Raw genomic sequence first — 17,062 nt, forward strand, 5'->3', positions numbered from 1 at the left:
TTTAATAACAATACTATTATACGTGCCAAGGGAAGGAGATAAAGATCCGGAGTCCACCCACACCCACCACTGGTTGCACCACTGTAACAATACATTTATTAAAATTGTTTTGATGGCATTTTAAATTGATAATACAAGTATACAATAATAATTCATAAAAAAATTGTTAGCTAAAAAATAATTTTAAAATCTTATTCCAGGTCACATACTCATATTATGAAGTAGATCATTTTAAATTATTTATATATTCACTTAAGAAAGTTTGGATTTGAATACATAAAAAATACTATGTGTATATTACAGTGGCAAAAATATGATTAAAAACATTTGAGGGGAGATATAATAATATCAATTAGCACGTATTAACGGTAAATTTGATAAAAAGAAGACTACTTTACCTATAGGTCTATAGCGCTTACAGTATATTGTAGTATAAATATATAACTATTATAGGGGCTCCATTTTATATTTTCGAAAAAAATATTATTATTATTTTATTTAGATATTTACTAGTTTAAAAAACATTTGAATTTGTATATCAAGTATTGTTCATTATATATTATATTGATTTTTTTTTTTTTAATTTTTATATTTTACTTTGTAATCTTATTGGTACCACAAGAGAAAAATTCACGTACCATTCAAATCTTAAACTAATAAATTCCAGTTGTATAAAACGTTGAGCTGCACCTATTTTCGTCAATATTTGATTTCAAATTGTACGAGTAATTGTCATTTACCTACAATATGTTGAAATGTTATAACATCAGTAATTATAGTAATTTACAAACAACAAAGTAGGACATTGTAAAACGAAAACGAAAATCGACTTAATAGATAAAGACACATCTATGCGTAGGCACACTTGATAATATTGCTTAACGTTAAATTTACAATATTAATAATTTTGCCCTCGCACGAGAGCTAGAATAATTTGAACAGAAACTGGCAACGAAGTTCGTAGAGTTTTTTTTTTAATATTATTGTTATACCTATACGGTGCGCATTGTATATTTAATTTGTAATCACCAATAAGCAATACATACCTAAAACCTAAATTTAAAAATAAAAATAACATTAGTAAATAATGCCTGTTGTTGGATGTACTTGTATTAGATACAACCAGTGGGGTAATTTGCGTATGTTTGTGGGGGGGGGGGATAAAATGTCTAACATTCTACCTATACCCCCCCCCCCCCTTTTATAAAAAAAAATCAAAAGTATTTATTATAAGCACCTTACAGAATTCAGAGCAATATTTTTATGTACAAATGAGACATGGAATAAATTTCGATTAATTGCACAAATCGATAAGTTATTTTTAGTTCTATAGGGCTAGTCGCTGACTGGCAATTTTCAGTTGCGCGATAGTAATCACGCAATCGAACGATTTGTGGCAAAACACAAACTAATTAGTTGGTCAAACTGATTAGTTGCATGTGAGCTGATTGTCACATATCACTGTGGAAGTCACGCATGCAATTAAACTATTGCGCAACTGAAAATTGTCAGTCAGCGACTAGCCTAAGACTACGGAAAAATAGTAGGACAGGATAAGATAGGATAGATATGACAATAGTCTTTAATCTAGATAAAACAATCTGATAATTGTTGAGCGTTGTCGATTCACGATAAAATAATACTTTACTGCTCGAGGTTTATTTTTGTACCACTACACAATGCATAAACAAACTCAAAACATACACAAAACATATTGCAATAGTGATACTTATAAACTTGCGTGGCTGCATTTAAAACGAACTAGGTACGAAGTATTTATGTACAACTAGCATAAAGGATTTGTTTATTTTTTTTGTATTATTTCTATAAAGTATAAAATATAGACTATTAATTTATGATAATATTAATTCGCCGAGGTATTTGATTTCAATAAATATATATATATATATATAAATAATAATAATAATATTATTAGATAAAGAAGTACATAGGTGAATGTAGTTAACCAGTCTTAAAAAAAAGGTCATGGGGGGATACGACACCCAAATCCCCCCTCGTAATTACGCCACTGGATACAACAAGAAATTAGTATGCAAATACACAATGCAATGTTCATTTGATGACTTCTGTTAAGACATAATATTTTGATACGCAATTATTGCGGACTGTCGCGGTAATGCGGTTAAAGATTATTGACGACTGACGAGTAATCTCCTTGGATTGTGTAGGATTTCTCCAGAAATCAATATTATTAAATATTTCCGATTGGATAAGAAGTGAAAACATGATGTGAACAATGGAAAAACTCCATTTTATCTCAACCGCGTTTTTTTTTCTTGCAGTGACTGGTCGATTTCCGACGTCTGTCCAAAAGCTCACAAATTAGTGTTTTCCATTGAATACTTTTTTTGTTCGGTGAAATATGCGCGTATGCACTCAGTTACTGTTTTACAGTAAATGTGCTGCCAATTTGATTTCAAACAAGTTATGCGGCAAGCCTGAGTATTTGCAAACGTAAATACTTAAAAGTTAAAACATAATTACATACCTACTAACTGTTAACAGGTACTTATTTATGTAATGAATAAAACATCTGAGTGACTATTATGCACTTGTGTGTAGTATGTTAATTTTTTAATTATATCAAACATAATATTATTCAAAAAATTTAATTTAATCTGAAATTGAATTGAGAAAATGTAATCCTAAATTATTATAAATTTATTGTAAATGTCTCTTTGACAAAATTGAAATTATAAATATCATAAATAAGGACTTGGTTTGAATTTAGTATATTGTAGTAGCATTCAAAATGATTTCATTGACTTAGAAAGATTAGTAACTATGTTATTTAAAAACTTGAATATTAAATTTTATAAAATTCATATACTGGGCAACTACTATAAAACTGTTTAATTTGGGATCATTAAAGATTTAAAGCGCCTAATATGCATAGGTATATTATTTGAACGTATACTTTTTACTTAATAAATTATAAAGTTGATATGATCGCATATTTTTAAGGTATCAAAATCGATATTCGCTTGAATACATCCTGATTTGAGAAATTCAATAAGTCACAAATGTTAAATTGTAACATGTTGACGACGCACTAATACTATACAAATATATAATCAGTTTAACTCAATAGTATTAGAAATATATGTAACTAAATATTTCTTATTCTTATTTTCTAATTTCACACTAGGTATTGTTTTATGAGCAAAATGGACCTATACACGTTCCAACGTAGTAGCTTGAGTTGCACTCAGATCATAATTTTGAAAAAATATTTGAATTTATTATAAAATCAGTTTTAAACTTCTAGTCAGAATAATGAAACTGTATTTTTTTACTGCTGAAATTTCTCAACACAAGTTTTTTTAAAAATAATACTGAACTAAAAATCTGACTTAAAAGATCTAAAGTGGAATTAAAAATAAAATAAATCTATTTTCAAAAATTATTATTGGTGTTACAACTCAAGTCAGTATACGGAGAGTGGCGCCGAAGTGCTTATAAAATATACTATGACATTGTACATCAAGGATCATCCTCCGTTTTTATAATTTAAGTATCAGATGCGAATCAAAACATCTATAACTAAGAAATGTAATGTGTAATCGTATATTTTTAAGTTTAAACGTATATTCTGGATACAGTATCTTACGGTGGGCCCTCCATCTGAAAAATCAACTATGACATGTCATAGATAAATTTGGTGATCGGCGCATACTCGAGTTGGAACTCGATTAGGTCTGATTTACAACATATAGTGAAATAACTTCGATTATTAGTCGTGACACGGCGTGTAAGTGCCTAACGCTCACCCCGCTCGCCGTCGAAGGATACAAAATATACTCATAATAATTCAAAATATATATTCAAAATATTATGATAGGATTGATAGGAGTAGAACTCTTGTCAGTATAAATGTAACGCGTACAGGTATATTATTTTTTGCAAAAACTGTAGTGTTTCCATTATTTGACAACCAGAAAAAAAATTTTTTATTTTTATTATTTTTTTTTTCATGTCAACAATGAAGGAGTTTCACAACTTGACTTTCACCGAATAAACAATAGATTTTCGTATCAAGCACGTAACCAGGAGGGACCTGGGTGGGCCGGCCTTCTTTAAATTTACTCTGGCCTAGGGCCGGCCCCCTTCAAATTAAAAATATAATTATTCATACCAATTTTCAATATGTGCTTATGCACATTGAAATAAAAATAAATATGTACCTATCTTGATTATTACTAGGTAATACAATAATTATAATTTATTTATATTTTTATATTCGTGGATAACACGTTATCTGAAATAATAGGGTCTTGATGGATATACCAATTCTATAGACATTATTATTAATAAATAACCTCTGACAGTTCTTAGATGTGCAATCAATTCTAAATTTAATTTAATGGTTGGTTTTAGTTTTATTATTTTTAAATATCGATAATTGTTGTTTCTAATTAATTTAGTTTGCCTTCCCAGAACAATATATTATATAAAATGATATGTTGTATATATAGTGTGAATAAAAGATATATGTCACATAATTCCACTTATAGCTTAGGTACTTGAACAAATTTAGAACTATTTATAACATATTATATCATGCATATAATATCTATGCCTATACTGGTTTGGACTATTAATTCAAGTTAAACGTGTTATGGCATTTCCGACCAAATTAAATATCCGCAAAGACGAAATAAAATAATTGGACAATCAATGATGATCAAAATGCTTGATGCAGGCCGTATTCAAGGGGGGAGCGATAGGGGCAATTTACCCCCTGGACATTGTTGAATGTGTTTCATGTATAGGTGCTTACTTAGTACTTACAGTTAATAATTATTTTAATCAATGAACCAAAAATTTGGTATTAAAATTGCTTTTATATTATATGTACGTCAAGATATTTTATTTGTTGTATTGTTGAAGTTGTTTACAATAATTAATGATGTGGGTCATGAAAGTGGGTAGAAATCAATTATTAAAGTTCAGGCAAACGAAACAATCGAACAATTTTGAACTGCCAATTTAGTTATAATCTGTACACAGTCGTTTAATAAGTACCTATGATTTAAGCTCAAATTTTGCTCTCCCCCTCCCCCGGAAGAAGAGGTGAATACGCTCTAGGCTTTATGTCATTGATATCACAGATATTATTTTTATGATTATATATAAACAAATAGCAATAATGAATGTATAAGTACCTATAATATTCTGATAGATTATTTTTTTGCTATTTGATTTTTACGGACACTCGAATATTGGCCGTCCGATCGTGTAATGTATGAATTATTATATCAATGCAATGAAACGTACTTATTTTAATAGCATTGCTAGCGCAAAAAAATTTGTAGGTACAACTCAATGTGATGCTATAGAAAATTTGAAAAAATAAGTTCCGCGCCTTCAAGTCATTATCTTAACTATTTATATTTATGAATTTATTTCTTGTATATTTTTTCAATACTCCCACTACAAGTATTTAATTAGGAAATTTATGGAAGATGATTAAAGGGCCAAATATTGTTGGGCCCCCTTGTAAAAATTGTCTGGCTACGTGCCTAATTTCATATAATTCATATCAGTACAAAGTTCATTATTAATCGTGGAGAAGTAGGTGTCTAATAGGTACAGGTTTGACTTGTATAAACATTGGGCATTGCCTAAATACTTTCAAAGTAAAAAAAAAAACTATCATTATTTGTAAACATTTCTTGGAAATTATTTTTGCATTTATATAACTACTCTGTCAAATGCAGATCGTTTTGAAATAAAATGATTGCAGAATGCGTAGAAGCCTCAGGCTTACAACACGTCTTATTCACCTTGTCGTTCCGGTTTTAATAGTCACCGGTGGATGTTGGTAACTAAATAGTAGAAAAAAATAAGCAGTGATACCTAATAATAATGTTATGTTTACGATGTAAAAAAAAAAAAAAAGATTCAATAAGCTTTCACATTGTAGTAACGTTCTTCGACTAACCGACTAATTATAATATTATGATATTTATTAGGATTATACAACCATGTGTGTACATAGACTCCGTGATATTCTATACATATACATAATAATGCGTAGGCGTGTCGACATCATCCGAGCATATTATACTTGAATTTTGGCACTCACTCGATCGCTCGGCAATCGTCGTGTTGAGATTTGGTTTAGGTACCTATCACCTTAGTGAAAATTAGAATAACCTGGAAAACCTTATCATTCACGGGTATCTTTTTTAAATCTACTCAAGTGGTGTAAACTTGGTACATTCATGACTGCGCATGCGTATAAGTTATTTCCACTGCAGTACCGTTAGATATAGTCTATAATATCTATTATAAGAACAACTATATTGACCAGTTTTTTAATTTTTCCGTGAGGGGAGGTGACAAATTTTTGCGTTTCAATATTGATATGCATTTAATAATATAAATGTATCATGGGGATGTATCAGCGGCCACCGGTTGACGACTAATGAATAATGATCATAATGATGCGCTTCGTCTACAACTATACATGGACATTTTACTATACACCAGCTGTCAATCAGGTAAAACTTATATCAAAGTATGGGAACTTCAATAGATACAGGTAGGAGTAGTAAGTCAATGATTTTCAAAACATTAGAAAAAAAAAACATCAACAGAGAATGTCTGGAATTGTTTTGGCTATCTGAATTTGAACGGTAAATACCATACTTTCATTGTTAAGTAGTCGGGATAAATGTCGAGACGTGGGACAAGACCAACGGTGGCGGCGGAAGTTAGTCTGACGTCTGTATCACGTGTGGATTAGAAAGAGCTATAGATAGGGTTGAGGAGGCAGAGCAGTGATTCAACAGAATTCGTAAACAAGGCGATTGCGGTCGACGTCGTTCAACAACAGGAAGGCGCATTTCCGGTGTGGTGACGTTTTTCTTTCGGGATTGGAAAAACGATATTATTGCGTAACCCTCACGACGTCTGTGCAAAAACTACGACGATCAGTAGTAGTAGAGTGATGTGCGCTCGCCCGCATTGCAACGGGTCGTATGGGTGTTGGGTGACGGGTGGGCGCAGTGGGTTAAGTGTAATACCATTTCTATAATAGGCCGTATGCAGACGTCGCCGGAGCGCGGGTGACGAATTTTGCCGACCGTCAGACGCGCACGTCATGACTATCAGCCACGGCCGCCGCCGGGTGTCCCCCGATATCGCGCGTTTGGACGTTTTACGTCTTCCATGCCGCGTGAGTGTTCATCCGGTGACGGCCCGGAAGGGACGCGGACGCAACAACAACAACAATTATAACAACAACAATGCATCAACGTCAACGTCATCGGCGGTGGGGCAGCTGATATAGGGGCCAGAAGCAGAAGGAGCAGCAGCAGCACCAACGACGACGACGACGGCGGCGACCACCGCCACCATAGTTGTTCCTCGCGCGCGCACCGACTACGACCGTGACACTCTGCTGCGCGGCTGTTGTACGCGTGCACGCGGGCCGGACGAACTTTTGCACACGTTGGCAACATTGCGCCGCGCCGCCGCGACTCTGTGTGTGCGTATGTGGAGCTTATCGTCGGTTTTTTCTGTGCGCCGCCGAGGGCATCCGCATCACCGCATCTTCCGCCAGCTGCAGCAGCTGCAGTTACCGTCGTCCACGTACTACGCTACAACAACAAAACAACAACATACAACAGTAATATTGCAATATAACAACGACAATAATAATATACCTATTACTCATAACTCATAAGTCATAATACTCCGGCGACCGGGCTCGCGTATTACATATTTTTTTTACAATCTATCGAGCTCGCAAGCGCCGGGCGTTGGGTACGTAATAAAGTTGTAGCGTCGCAGCCCATCAGTGGTTTTACGTCGTCACGTTAGTGGTGGCTGTTTTTCTACCAGTCGGCGCCGTGTCCGCGCAATTATCATAACACGATAATGTATTATTGTCTTGGTCAATAATTGTAAAAAAAATATTGCCGGTGGAGGTACTGATTATTATCGATGTATCGAACTCGTACACGCACACTGTAGATCATAATATTTTGTACGCCGTAATGTCGTGATATTACAGCATCAGTGAGTGCCGCAGCATGAGGATCAGAACGCCGCACATTATTTTCCAACGCTCGTCGTCGGCGGGCGGCGTTCAACACGTGTTCGCCGGCCGCCACCGCGCCAGCAGTGCGTCGTAGTACCAGCAGGGCAGCAGCATCGCGGCAATAGCCAACCGGCGAAATCACCAACAGGAGCACCGGCAGCACAGGCACCAGTACGGCGGGCGGCTCATTCAGTCATTCTGCCACGACGGCCGATCGCGTTCAGTCGTCGCCACCCCTGCTGCGCCTTTCAGCACGACCACGTCCGGCTTCACAGTCAAGCTCGTCGGTTCCGTACTTCCGTATCAATCCAATTTGTCCAGTCCTCGGTCGTCTGTTCACGTGTGTGCGTGACGCGCCTCCCAATGCAGCAGCTACTGACGGTTACTGAAGTTTGAATCGCAGGTAAGATCGTTCGGTACTCTTATTGAAAAACTGTTTGTACAATTATTTAAGAACCAACTACATTATTTTTAAACTTATGACGACGAGTTACTAATATTTTACAATCCAGTGTTTCGTGGTGGGAAGATTATGGGAATTATTATTGTTGTTGTCATTATTGTTGTTGTCATTATTATTATTATTTTTGTTGTTATTATTATTATTATTATTATTATTATGAATGATCGTCTACCGGACGTGCGGGCGTCTGTTTATTTTTTTTTCATTCTATATTTATATCATTTTAATAGAATTAGTTTTTCGACAGGCTGCAGCTATTATGTAATATATTTGGTAGGCAATACGACGTGTATGAAATACAATATTTATGGTATCGTGTGTAATTCGAAAGGAAAAAAAATTAATTCAACTGTTCCGATCTCGCACCGCCGTATATTTTTATCCAAACCGTCGTCGCCTCCAATGATCGGCACACATGACAAACGCGAAAACCGCAATATCTGTTAAGTTTGCGGTAATGCCTGTGTAGGCGCATCTGTTCTATATACTATTTTTTCGCACACACGCCGTCATTGTGTATGATATATTGTGCAAGTGTGCACCATTGCTGTGCCGTGTTTTTCTGCGAACCATCGAATCGGAATCGCGCGCGCTAGTCACGTGTTTCACAATGTGACAATAATTCGAACATCGTACTGCGTGTGTGCCATAGCGGGTACCTATATGATATAATATTAATTTTAAATTTTAACGCGATACGAATTATTCGCCAAACGCCACCACCGTTCGTGCATTGATGGTTCCGTCTCGTGGCGCGAGCGATCGTTTTGCTCTCCTGTGGTTTCTGGACATTTGGTCCATCATATCATCATGATACCTATAATAAGGCCTGCAGGTGGGTATTATTAACTTTTCGTTACCGTTATCATAGTATGAGTTACGATATTTGGGCGAAGTCATTGATGACTCGCCATATGGTCATACGGGTGACAATAAGATTATTAATAATATCGAAATAAAAAACAATAAGTTGTTGAAAACATCGCGATATTGTGTTGTAATAATAATATTATGTTTTTTCGTTGATAATCGACACAATCGACTTTTGGCCATCGAAGAAACTCGATTAAACTTATATTTTTTTATCATTTGTCAGTACAATAATAATAAAATTCTGTATAGGTACTATTAACCTAGTAAAATATGGTTTAAGTAGTGTTAGAAGTTAGAATATTATTGATAAGTTGGTGAAAATAGCAATATGACAATAAGTATGTAAGTATGTTAGTATGGTAGCATGATAGCTGTGGGCTGTTGCCTGTAACAGTGGACTGCTGAGCGCTTTTTGTAGGAAATCCAAGTTCCTTCTCCCGCATTTGTTATTTATCGCTGTACCACGATAATAATAACTGTTAATTACCGTGATAATATTATAATGTTACGGGTCTGTCTATACCATAGATAAGATATGGATAGACTACTCCTGTATTAAATATATCCGCGTTCCTGGAGGAGAGGAAATTGAGGCCCTTTTATCAATGCTTTTATATTGATAGTCGATACTCGATATAGGTATACTTATTTGGCCTCAATTGTACCCCTTAATTCCCACCACGATTAAAGATAATATGGTTGCCCAACGAACTATGATAAGAAATAATTTAATGGAGCTCATAAATTCTTTTATTATCAACGATACCCTAGAAACTTTCACTAGCGCTCATAGAATATGAATTAAGTACTATAAAAAAAAAATTGGCATCTGAATTCAATAATGTTCTGTGATAACAGTGATAATATGCACAATGCACAATATTTTCCCGCGAAAATATGAAAAAGTAAACGTGATTAAAAATACGAACTTTTAAACGATTTTTACAATTGTGATTTCGTGATTCGTAATTTTAGTGTTACAATTTGAAGTATTTATACGAATCATAATATACCATCAAAATGAAGTGTTGTGTCCCTAATTGTACTTCTAGTAAAGAAATATCTACTTTTGGTGTTTTACTTTGACATTTGAATGTAACGTGCATCAAACTGATATGCTAACTGATATATGTAGTACGTTTGTCATAATGAGAATGAGACAGTATACATATATTAAAAATCAGATGAATAAAAAAAAAAATAAAACTAAAAAAAAATTATCAAAACTCGTAGGTAGTTAGCTAAAATTATAATTTACATTACATACAGAAAGTGACGTACCTAAGTAATTTATTAATTAATTGTTAAAAATATATTGTTTTTAATTTGTGTCAAAACATAATATAAATAAAATATAAATGTGTTACAGACTTACAGTATCTATCATTCTGTGTTTTTATAACATACATAAATTACTAAATTAGTAATATGAAGATAATATGATGAAAGGTAGTATAATATTATCAATTCAAATTTGTGATTCAATATTTTAACGTTTGGAACGCCAGTTCTCGGTTCTACTTGTTGTGATAACAAGGAAACTCGAAGAGTCACTTTATTATGCTTCGTTGTGCAACCATATTATCTTTAATCGTGATTCCCACTGATCAGACCGTTATGTTCTATCCATATCTTTATCATGTATGGTCTATACGCAGTCGATTAGACCACCACCGTCGTTATTATTTTGTTGTTATCAAAAAAAAAATTGTTATCATAAACATAATTTTATCATCCATTATAATAAATACATTGCATTATTTTATTTGTTCATGTTAATGAATATAATGTTAATGAATGTTAATGAATATAAAATGTATAATAATTATGCTTAATGTTAATATATTATATATTTATATATATATATGAGTAAGGTGATCATCCTTTATTGAAGCAAAAGACACATTTTTAGTATTCACATAATATTATTAATATATTAATATATAAATATATATAATATATTAATACATAATTATTCAAAATAAAAATAAAGAAATTATTTGGTCAAAAAACTAAGAGTTTCATAAAATATGTATGTATGTCATATTGGTACAAATAACATTAAAGTGGAAAAATAGAATAATAGTAATCAAATCAAAACAAACCACATACTGTAAAATTTATAATTACAAATTATGTGGTTTATTTTGATTAGATTACTATTATTCTATTTTTCCACTTCAATTTCTAAAAACAGATTTGTATATTTTAAGAATATTTTTATCTATTTAACTACCTATTAATAATAAAATAGTTTTATGTTTTCATAAAACTTAATTAGGTATTTTATTTCACCGATCTATTATTACAATATTACGAATTCAATTGCATTGTATACAATATTAGGTTATCGGTTTAGTATACATAATAAACCAGTAATAAATAATACTAATAAATTATCATCGACCTGTAAACAATTACTTTATATTAATTATAAAAAAAGCGGATAAATGGATGTCGCTTTTCTGTATAGTATATTACTGTAATGAATGGTATTAAATTTTAATTCAATGATATAATATCATTGTATACGAAAAACGATTCTAAGCGGAGACAGTTTGTTAGTCTAAGATATTTTATACTATATAATTATAATTTATATTGTTATTATTTTAAAAAAATGTAGTCAATAACAACATTAACTATTAATTCCAGAATATAAAGTGTACTCTAGAAATGTTAAGTACCCACGAATAATATTTTTAAATTACAACGATATAACTAAAATTGTTATTTTTGATTATTTAATATATAATTTCATCAAAATTTGAACTTAAAATAACTTTAATCAAAAAACTATGTATAGTTTCAAGATTTTTTTGTCGCAGAAAGAATTAACTGCTTACTCGGAACTTTGTTTTTAAATTTTCAATCCTTAGGTATAATCATTAAACGTTTTATACATTTTTAATAACTAAAGAATTTGTATATTTTCAGTTAAATACATTTTGTGAAAATTTGAACTTTAAATGGTTATAAAAAAGATATATATATATATATATATATATATGCCTATGCATTTTTAATATTTTAAACTTTTATTATATCAACTTATGGGGAACCTAGTATTAAATTTTCAAGTTTTTTGATTTAATGAATATAATTTTATTGACATTTATAGAATAAAATATTTAAAAAATGGAAATTTTCAAATGTCTATAAATAACTTTAAAATAGTTAAAATATTTTGAAAATTTTATCAGTATAGGATTTATATATAATACTTATATAAATAAATATATATATATATTTATTGAAAATAATATAGAATATTGATAAAATAAACATGTAAATTTTAAGTTTCAAAAATTTTTCGTTTAACTCTCTATTGCACCAACTAAATTCACTTTCTAACCGGAAAAGCTACTGAAATTAAAAATATTACTTCAACAACTTTTTGTGTACACAGAAGATTCACAGACACACACAAAATAAAAACAGCATCGTAAAATCAATACATTCATCGTTTCGATTAGAATCCAAAATATATGAGTATTCGAGCACCTAGTATTATAATATTCATAGAATTTTTATTTCGTTTTATTTTATTTTTATTTATTTTACATAATTTCATAATACGATTTACACTTTACAGTAGGTATATACCTAATTGTCCGTAGTTGACATTTTTCAAAAAAAGACCCATATAAATTATACTATTTAGTATAATAACTAATAAATAATAAATAGTTAATTTATTTTAAAATTATTTATACATTACCTTATTGTAGTTTTCATAAAGCGTATATTGGATGTGGGGCTTGGATGATTAATTTCATCAACATATAGATTTATATCTCCGTCAAGGAGAGTTATGATTTTGAGGCAATTGTTTTTTTTTTAAATATATTATTTTAAAGGTAGAATTGATCATACAAATCTGTTTATTTTCAAATTTTATGGAGTTAACATTTATTTTGCATTTTTTTAAATTTTATACTTTTGACTAGTGCTGGTTTGCCAATGATTGGTCAGCAAACAATTTTCTTTGATGTTAATCGACTCGATCGGGATTGTGACCGTTGTCGAACCAGCTGCCAAAATGCACAAGCTTGTGAAGTTGTTCGTGTTTTGAGAATAGCTATTTAATATATTTTTATGAGTATTATTATCACTGCTTTTACTTTTTGCAGCGTATTATTTTATTATTATTATATAATATTTATTTATTAAATATATATTTCCTTAACTTATTAGTAATTACTTAATAGTATAATATATTATCTTATCTTATTTAATTCTAAATCATTTTTAATAACACTGGTGTTAATAAGTCACATTTCTTAATTGTGTCACTTACTCATACATTATAATATTAGGTATATTAGATTATACTTAATTTATAATATTTTAGTTAAACGATTTATAATTATTAAACATTTATTACTGGAATAAAGTGTATTCTAGTTTTAGTTTGGATTTTGTTATTACATATCGAGTATTTAATATTATTTAGTATATACCTAATATATTTTATCTATATAATAGATTATAAGTGAACAACAAACGCTTTAAATCACGCCATTAAATCATAACTTAATATTGTGGTATTATTAATTTGATATTTAATTATTTAAACCCCTATATTGGACTACGACGATTTAAACTTGTTCGTAAAGTATGATGTTTATGTCCAATCGTAGATAGGTATCATAGTATAGCTGTTATACTAAAACATGATACAAAAATGTTGTTTTTATTATTGTAACGTAATTAATAATAATTAGTATAGTTAGTGTTATTAGTGTATATCCACAATAATGTTATTAAACAATAAGACACTTGTATATTATAATATGTTATACTATCAATTATCATTAGTTATACGTGTTCGTGTGCGCCAGGACACGGGATGAATTTTTTTTTCTTCTTTATTATTTCTTTGTACGGCAACTGTATTAAACCAAAGCATGATGTAATTCTGAAGACATTGGGAATGTCTACGCAAAGATAATACTATATAATACAGCTACGGTTTTTGGCTCAACTTCAAAGAGCACATTAGCAAAATTAGACTGACATACGACTTTACAAGTTGTATTAATCATTATTATAACATGTAGACATTTAGAAATCCATCACCGCGATTTCATCACTCAAATGTCTGCAGCCTAATAATATGTTGACTGTCGTGACGTCGCATTATTGCAAAATAATTCATAAAACATTAAAAACTGAATTAAATCTGGTAGGCGGGGAAAATGTGTCACATACACACGGTTCGATATCCATCACTCAACCAATTAATAATCTACTACGGAACTTTAATTATGCTTACAATTGGCTTATCACAATAATTAATAGCTAAATAACATATTCGATGCCATTTAGATGTTTGACTCGAGAAGTTAGAGTACGTGACACTCGCATGTGTTGTGTCCGTCATAGTAGCTTGGCCAATCGAATATTGTATACTAACCATTTTTCTGAAAATAAATATCTACAAATAATTATTCTTAAAGACAGGGATATAAATTACCACAAGCTAAATCCTTATACAAGTAAACAATACATATTTTGATGAATTTCGTATCAACGCAGATTATGATACTTTTTAGTTTTTAGGGATTAAATGTCTAAGGAACATTACTGTTTATATTTGCATTTATATTTAAAAACTATTTACTTATTATACATATAAAAATGTAAAACGCTTTTTTTTTTTACATAAAATGGATTTAATTTACTAGGTTAATCCGATTTAGGCATTTTGCTAATGCTGGTATTTTAGGTGTAAATGTAAATCAATTTCTCGGAATTTTCTCGGTGTCAAACCGTATTTTTCTCCTGTTATAACGAAAGTTATACATTATTATTTATAAGCTTGTAATTTATAAACGATTCGTTGAACCTCTGTTGATTTTAATTTAAACTTTAAACTTAATTATATCGTTACTAATAATAATTAATTTACATCATGAATTATGGTCAGGCGGAGGAGAGTAGGTCGATATCGCGGTGACTATAGACTACAATTTGTTTTTCAAGTGTTGGTTTTAATCAGAAAAAAGAAGGGTCTATATAGGTATTACAGTCTCTATAACATGATCATAATTATTATTACGGATAAATACCCTCTCTTCCTTTCAACCATTACTGCCCCTTTGATCGTCTTGCCGACAGTGATAATTTCCCCTCGAGTGTAACGCGTTTCAGTATAGATTATTGCCGTCGCATTGGCGACAAGAAATTTCGCGTGCATGCAGTGCTGTAAAATATGCCGACGATGCAATGCAGCACAACTCTCAACGAGGCCCTAGAAAAATCAAGGGTTTTGATGGAACAATTCCATAAAATAAATCCGTGCTGATAGATCTCTAAGAAAATATGTATACTACGTTTCAATGTATATACGTGGTATAAAAAATTATATTCAATTATCTAATTATATATTATAATATATAATAAATACCAAATAGTTATATAATATTCGTTAAAATATTTATTGACAATACCCCAATACCATAATAATAATTTATAAGTTATAAAAATAATTATTAGCCTCGTTATTAGCTAATGTTCTGACAACTGATAAATAAACTGTAGCCGGTAAGTATGTAACTAAACCTTGCAAACCTAGTTAACTAACGTTTTGTTCAATGTCCAGATCCACGGCTATGTTTGCTTATTCGTATTCATCAAAAATTATATATTCAGATAAACACATATAATTAACAGACAGTGGTGCTGACTACACTTTCTTGATTATAAATTATTATTTTTTTTATTTAGGTTTTAGTTTATAGTTACATACTTATATGAAATATATTATGGTAATTGGGAACCCTATAGCTTTAAGTGTTTTACTAGGTATTTTTGTGTGTTTTCGTCGTAGTCTTTCACTTTGTATGTTCATTTTAAGATATAAACGCATTGCGTGAAAATACCAAATAGTAGTAATTAACTTTACAAAAAGTGATGTCAATTTCTGTACCTCATCTTTCAAAAATTAATAGAGCTGTAATTGTTTATATTAATGCATATAGTTTTTTATGTGTTAATTTAGTAGGTTATCGTGATAAAGTAATATAATATTTGTATAATTGTAATAAATTAATTACAGATTGTAATGAAGTTGAAAAAAATCGTAGGTTTTATGAAATGATATTGATTTTGTTTTATTTTGATAAATCGTCATATTAATAATTTTGAGTTGGGCATCCCTGGTGGTTTAGTGCGCTTGTTGAAACCCTTCCATAATGTTCTCATTCCAATTAAATTGACCGCGCCGCAACTTCGGTCTTTTAATAATAATATACGCGATGCGTATACAGAAAGGCCGCGGGGAAGGATCCCTTTTATAATAAAATATAAATCGGCCGCTACTGATAATGTGGACGACACGCAGTTCGGTTAATTTACAACTACGACGGAAGTGACGTATGCCGGTGATCGGTGGTGTAGACTGTAGGACAACCGCAGGATTAAGGCTATTTTTCTACCGGACCACAGTACGCATTTACTCTTCGTACAATATCTTCGTTATTGCCTTTACGGTTAAATTGTTACCTACCAGCATGTCGGCGTAGAACGCGTAGGGACGCATTGGTCACTATATTATAGTTAAATTATACTTTTTTTATATACTTCAACGAACCCACATGTTTTCTTGTTGTTTTGTAGCTATTCTTTCTTCGAAATAAAATGTGATATCT

General features: G+C 31.2%; 1 protein-coding gene across 1 annotated transcript in view; it reads left to right on the forward strand.

The window, feature by feature from the left end:
- The first annotated feature begins 7,474 nt into the window (after nucleotides 1-7,474).
- Nucleotides 7,475-17,062, forward strand: part of LOC107161532 (uncharacterized) — a 75,817-nt gene continuing 66,229 nt past the window's right edge. The window contains exon 1 of the mRNA XM_089216523.1: nucleotides 7,475-8,474. The gene's annotated coding sequence lies outside the window, so the exon portion shown is untranslated. The remainder of the gene's footprint in view (nucleotides 8,475-17,062) is intronic.

Source organism: Diuraphis noxia, unplaced genomic scaffold (assembly GCF_037042655.1).
Source record: "Diuraphis noxia isolate RWA-SAM2 unplaced genomic scaffold, SU_Dnox_SAM2 contig0001, whole genome shotgun sequence".
Lineage (NCBI taxonomy): Eukaryota > Metazoa > Arthropoda > Insecta > Hemiptera > Aphididae > Diuraphis > Diuraphis noxia.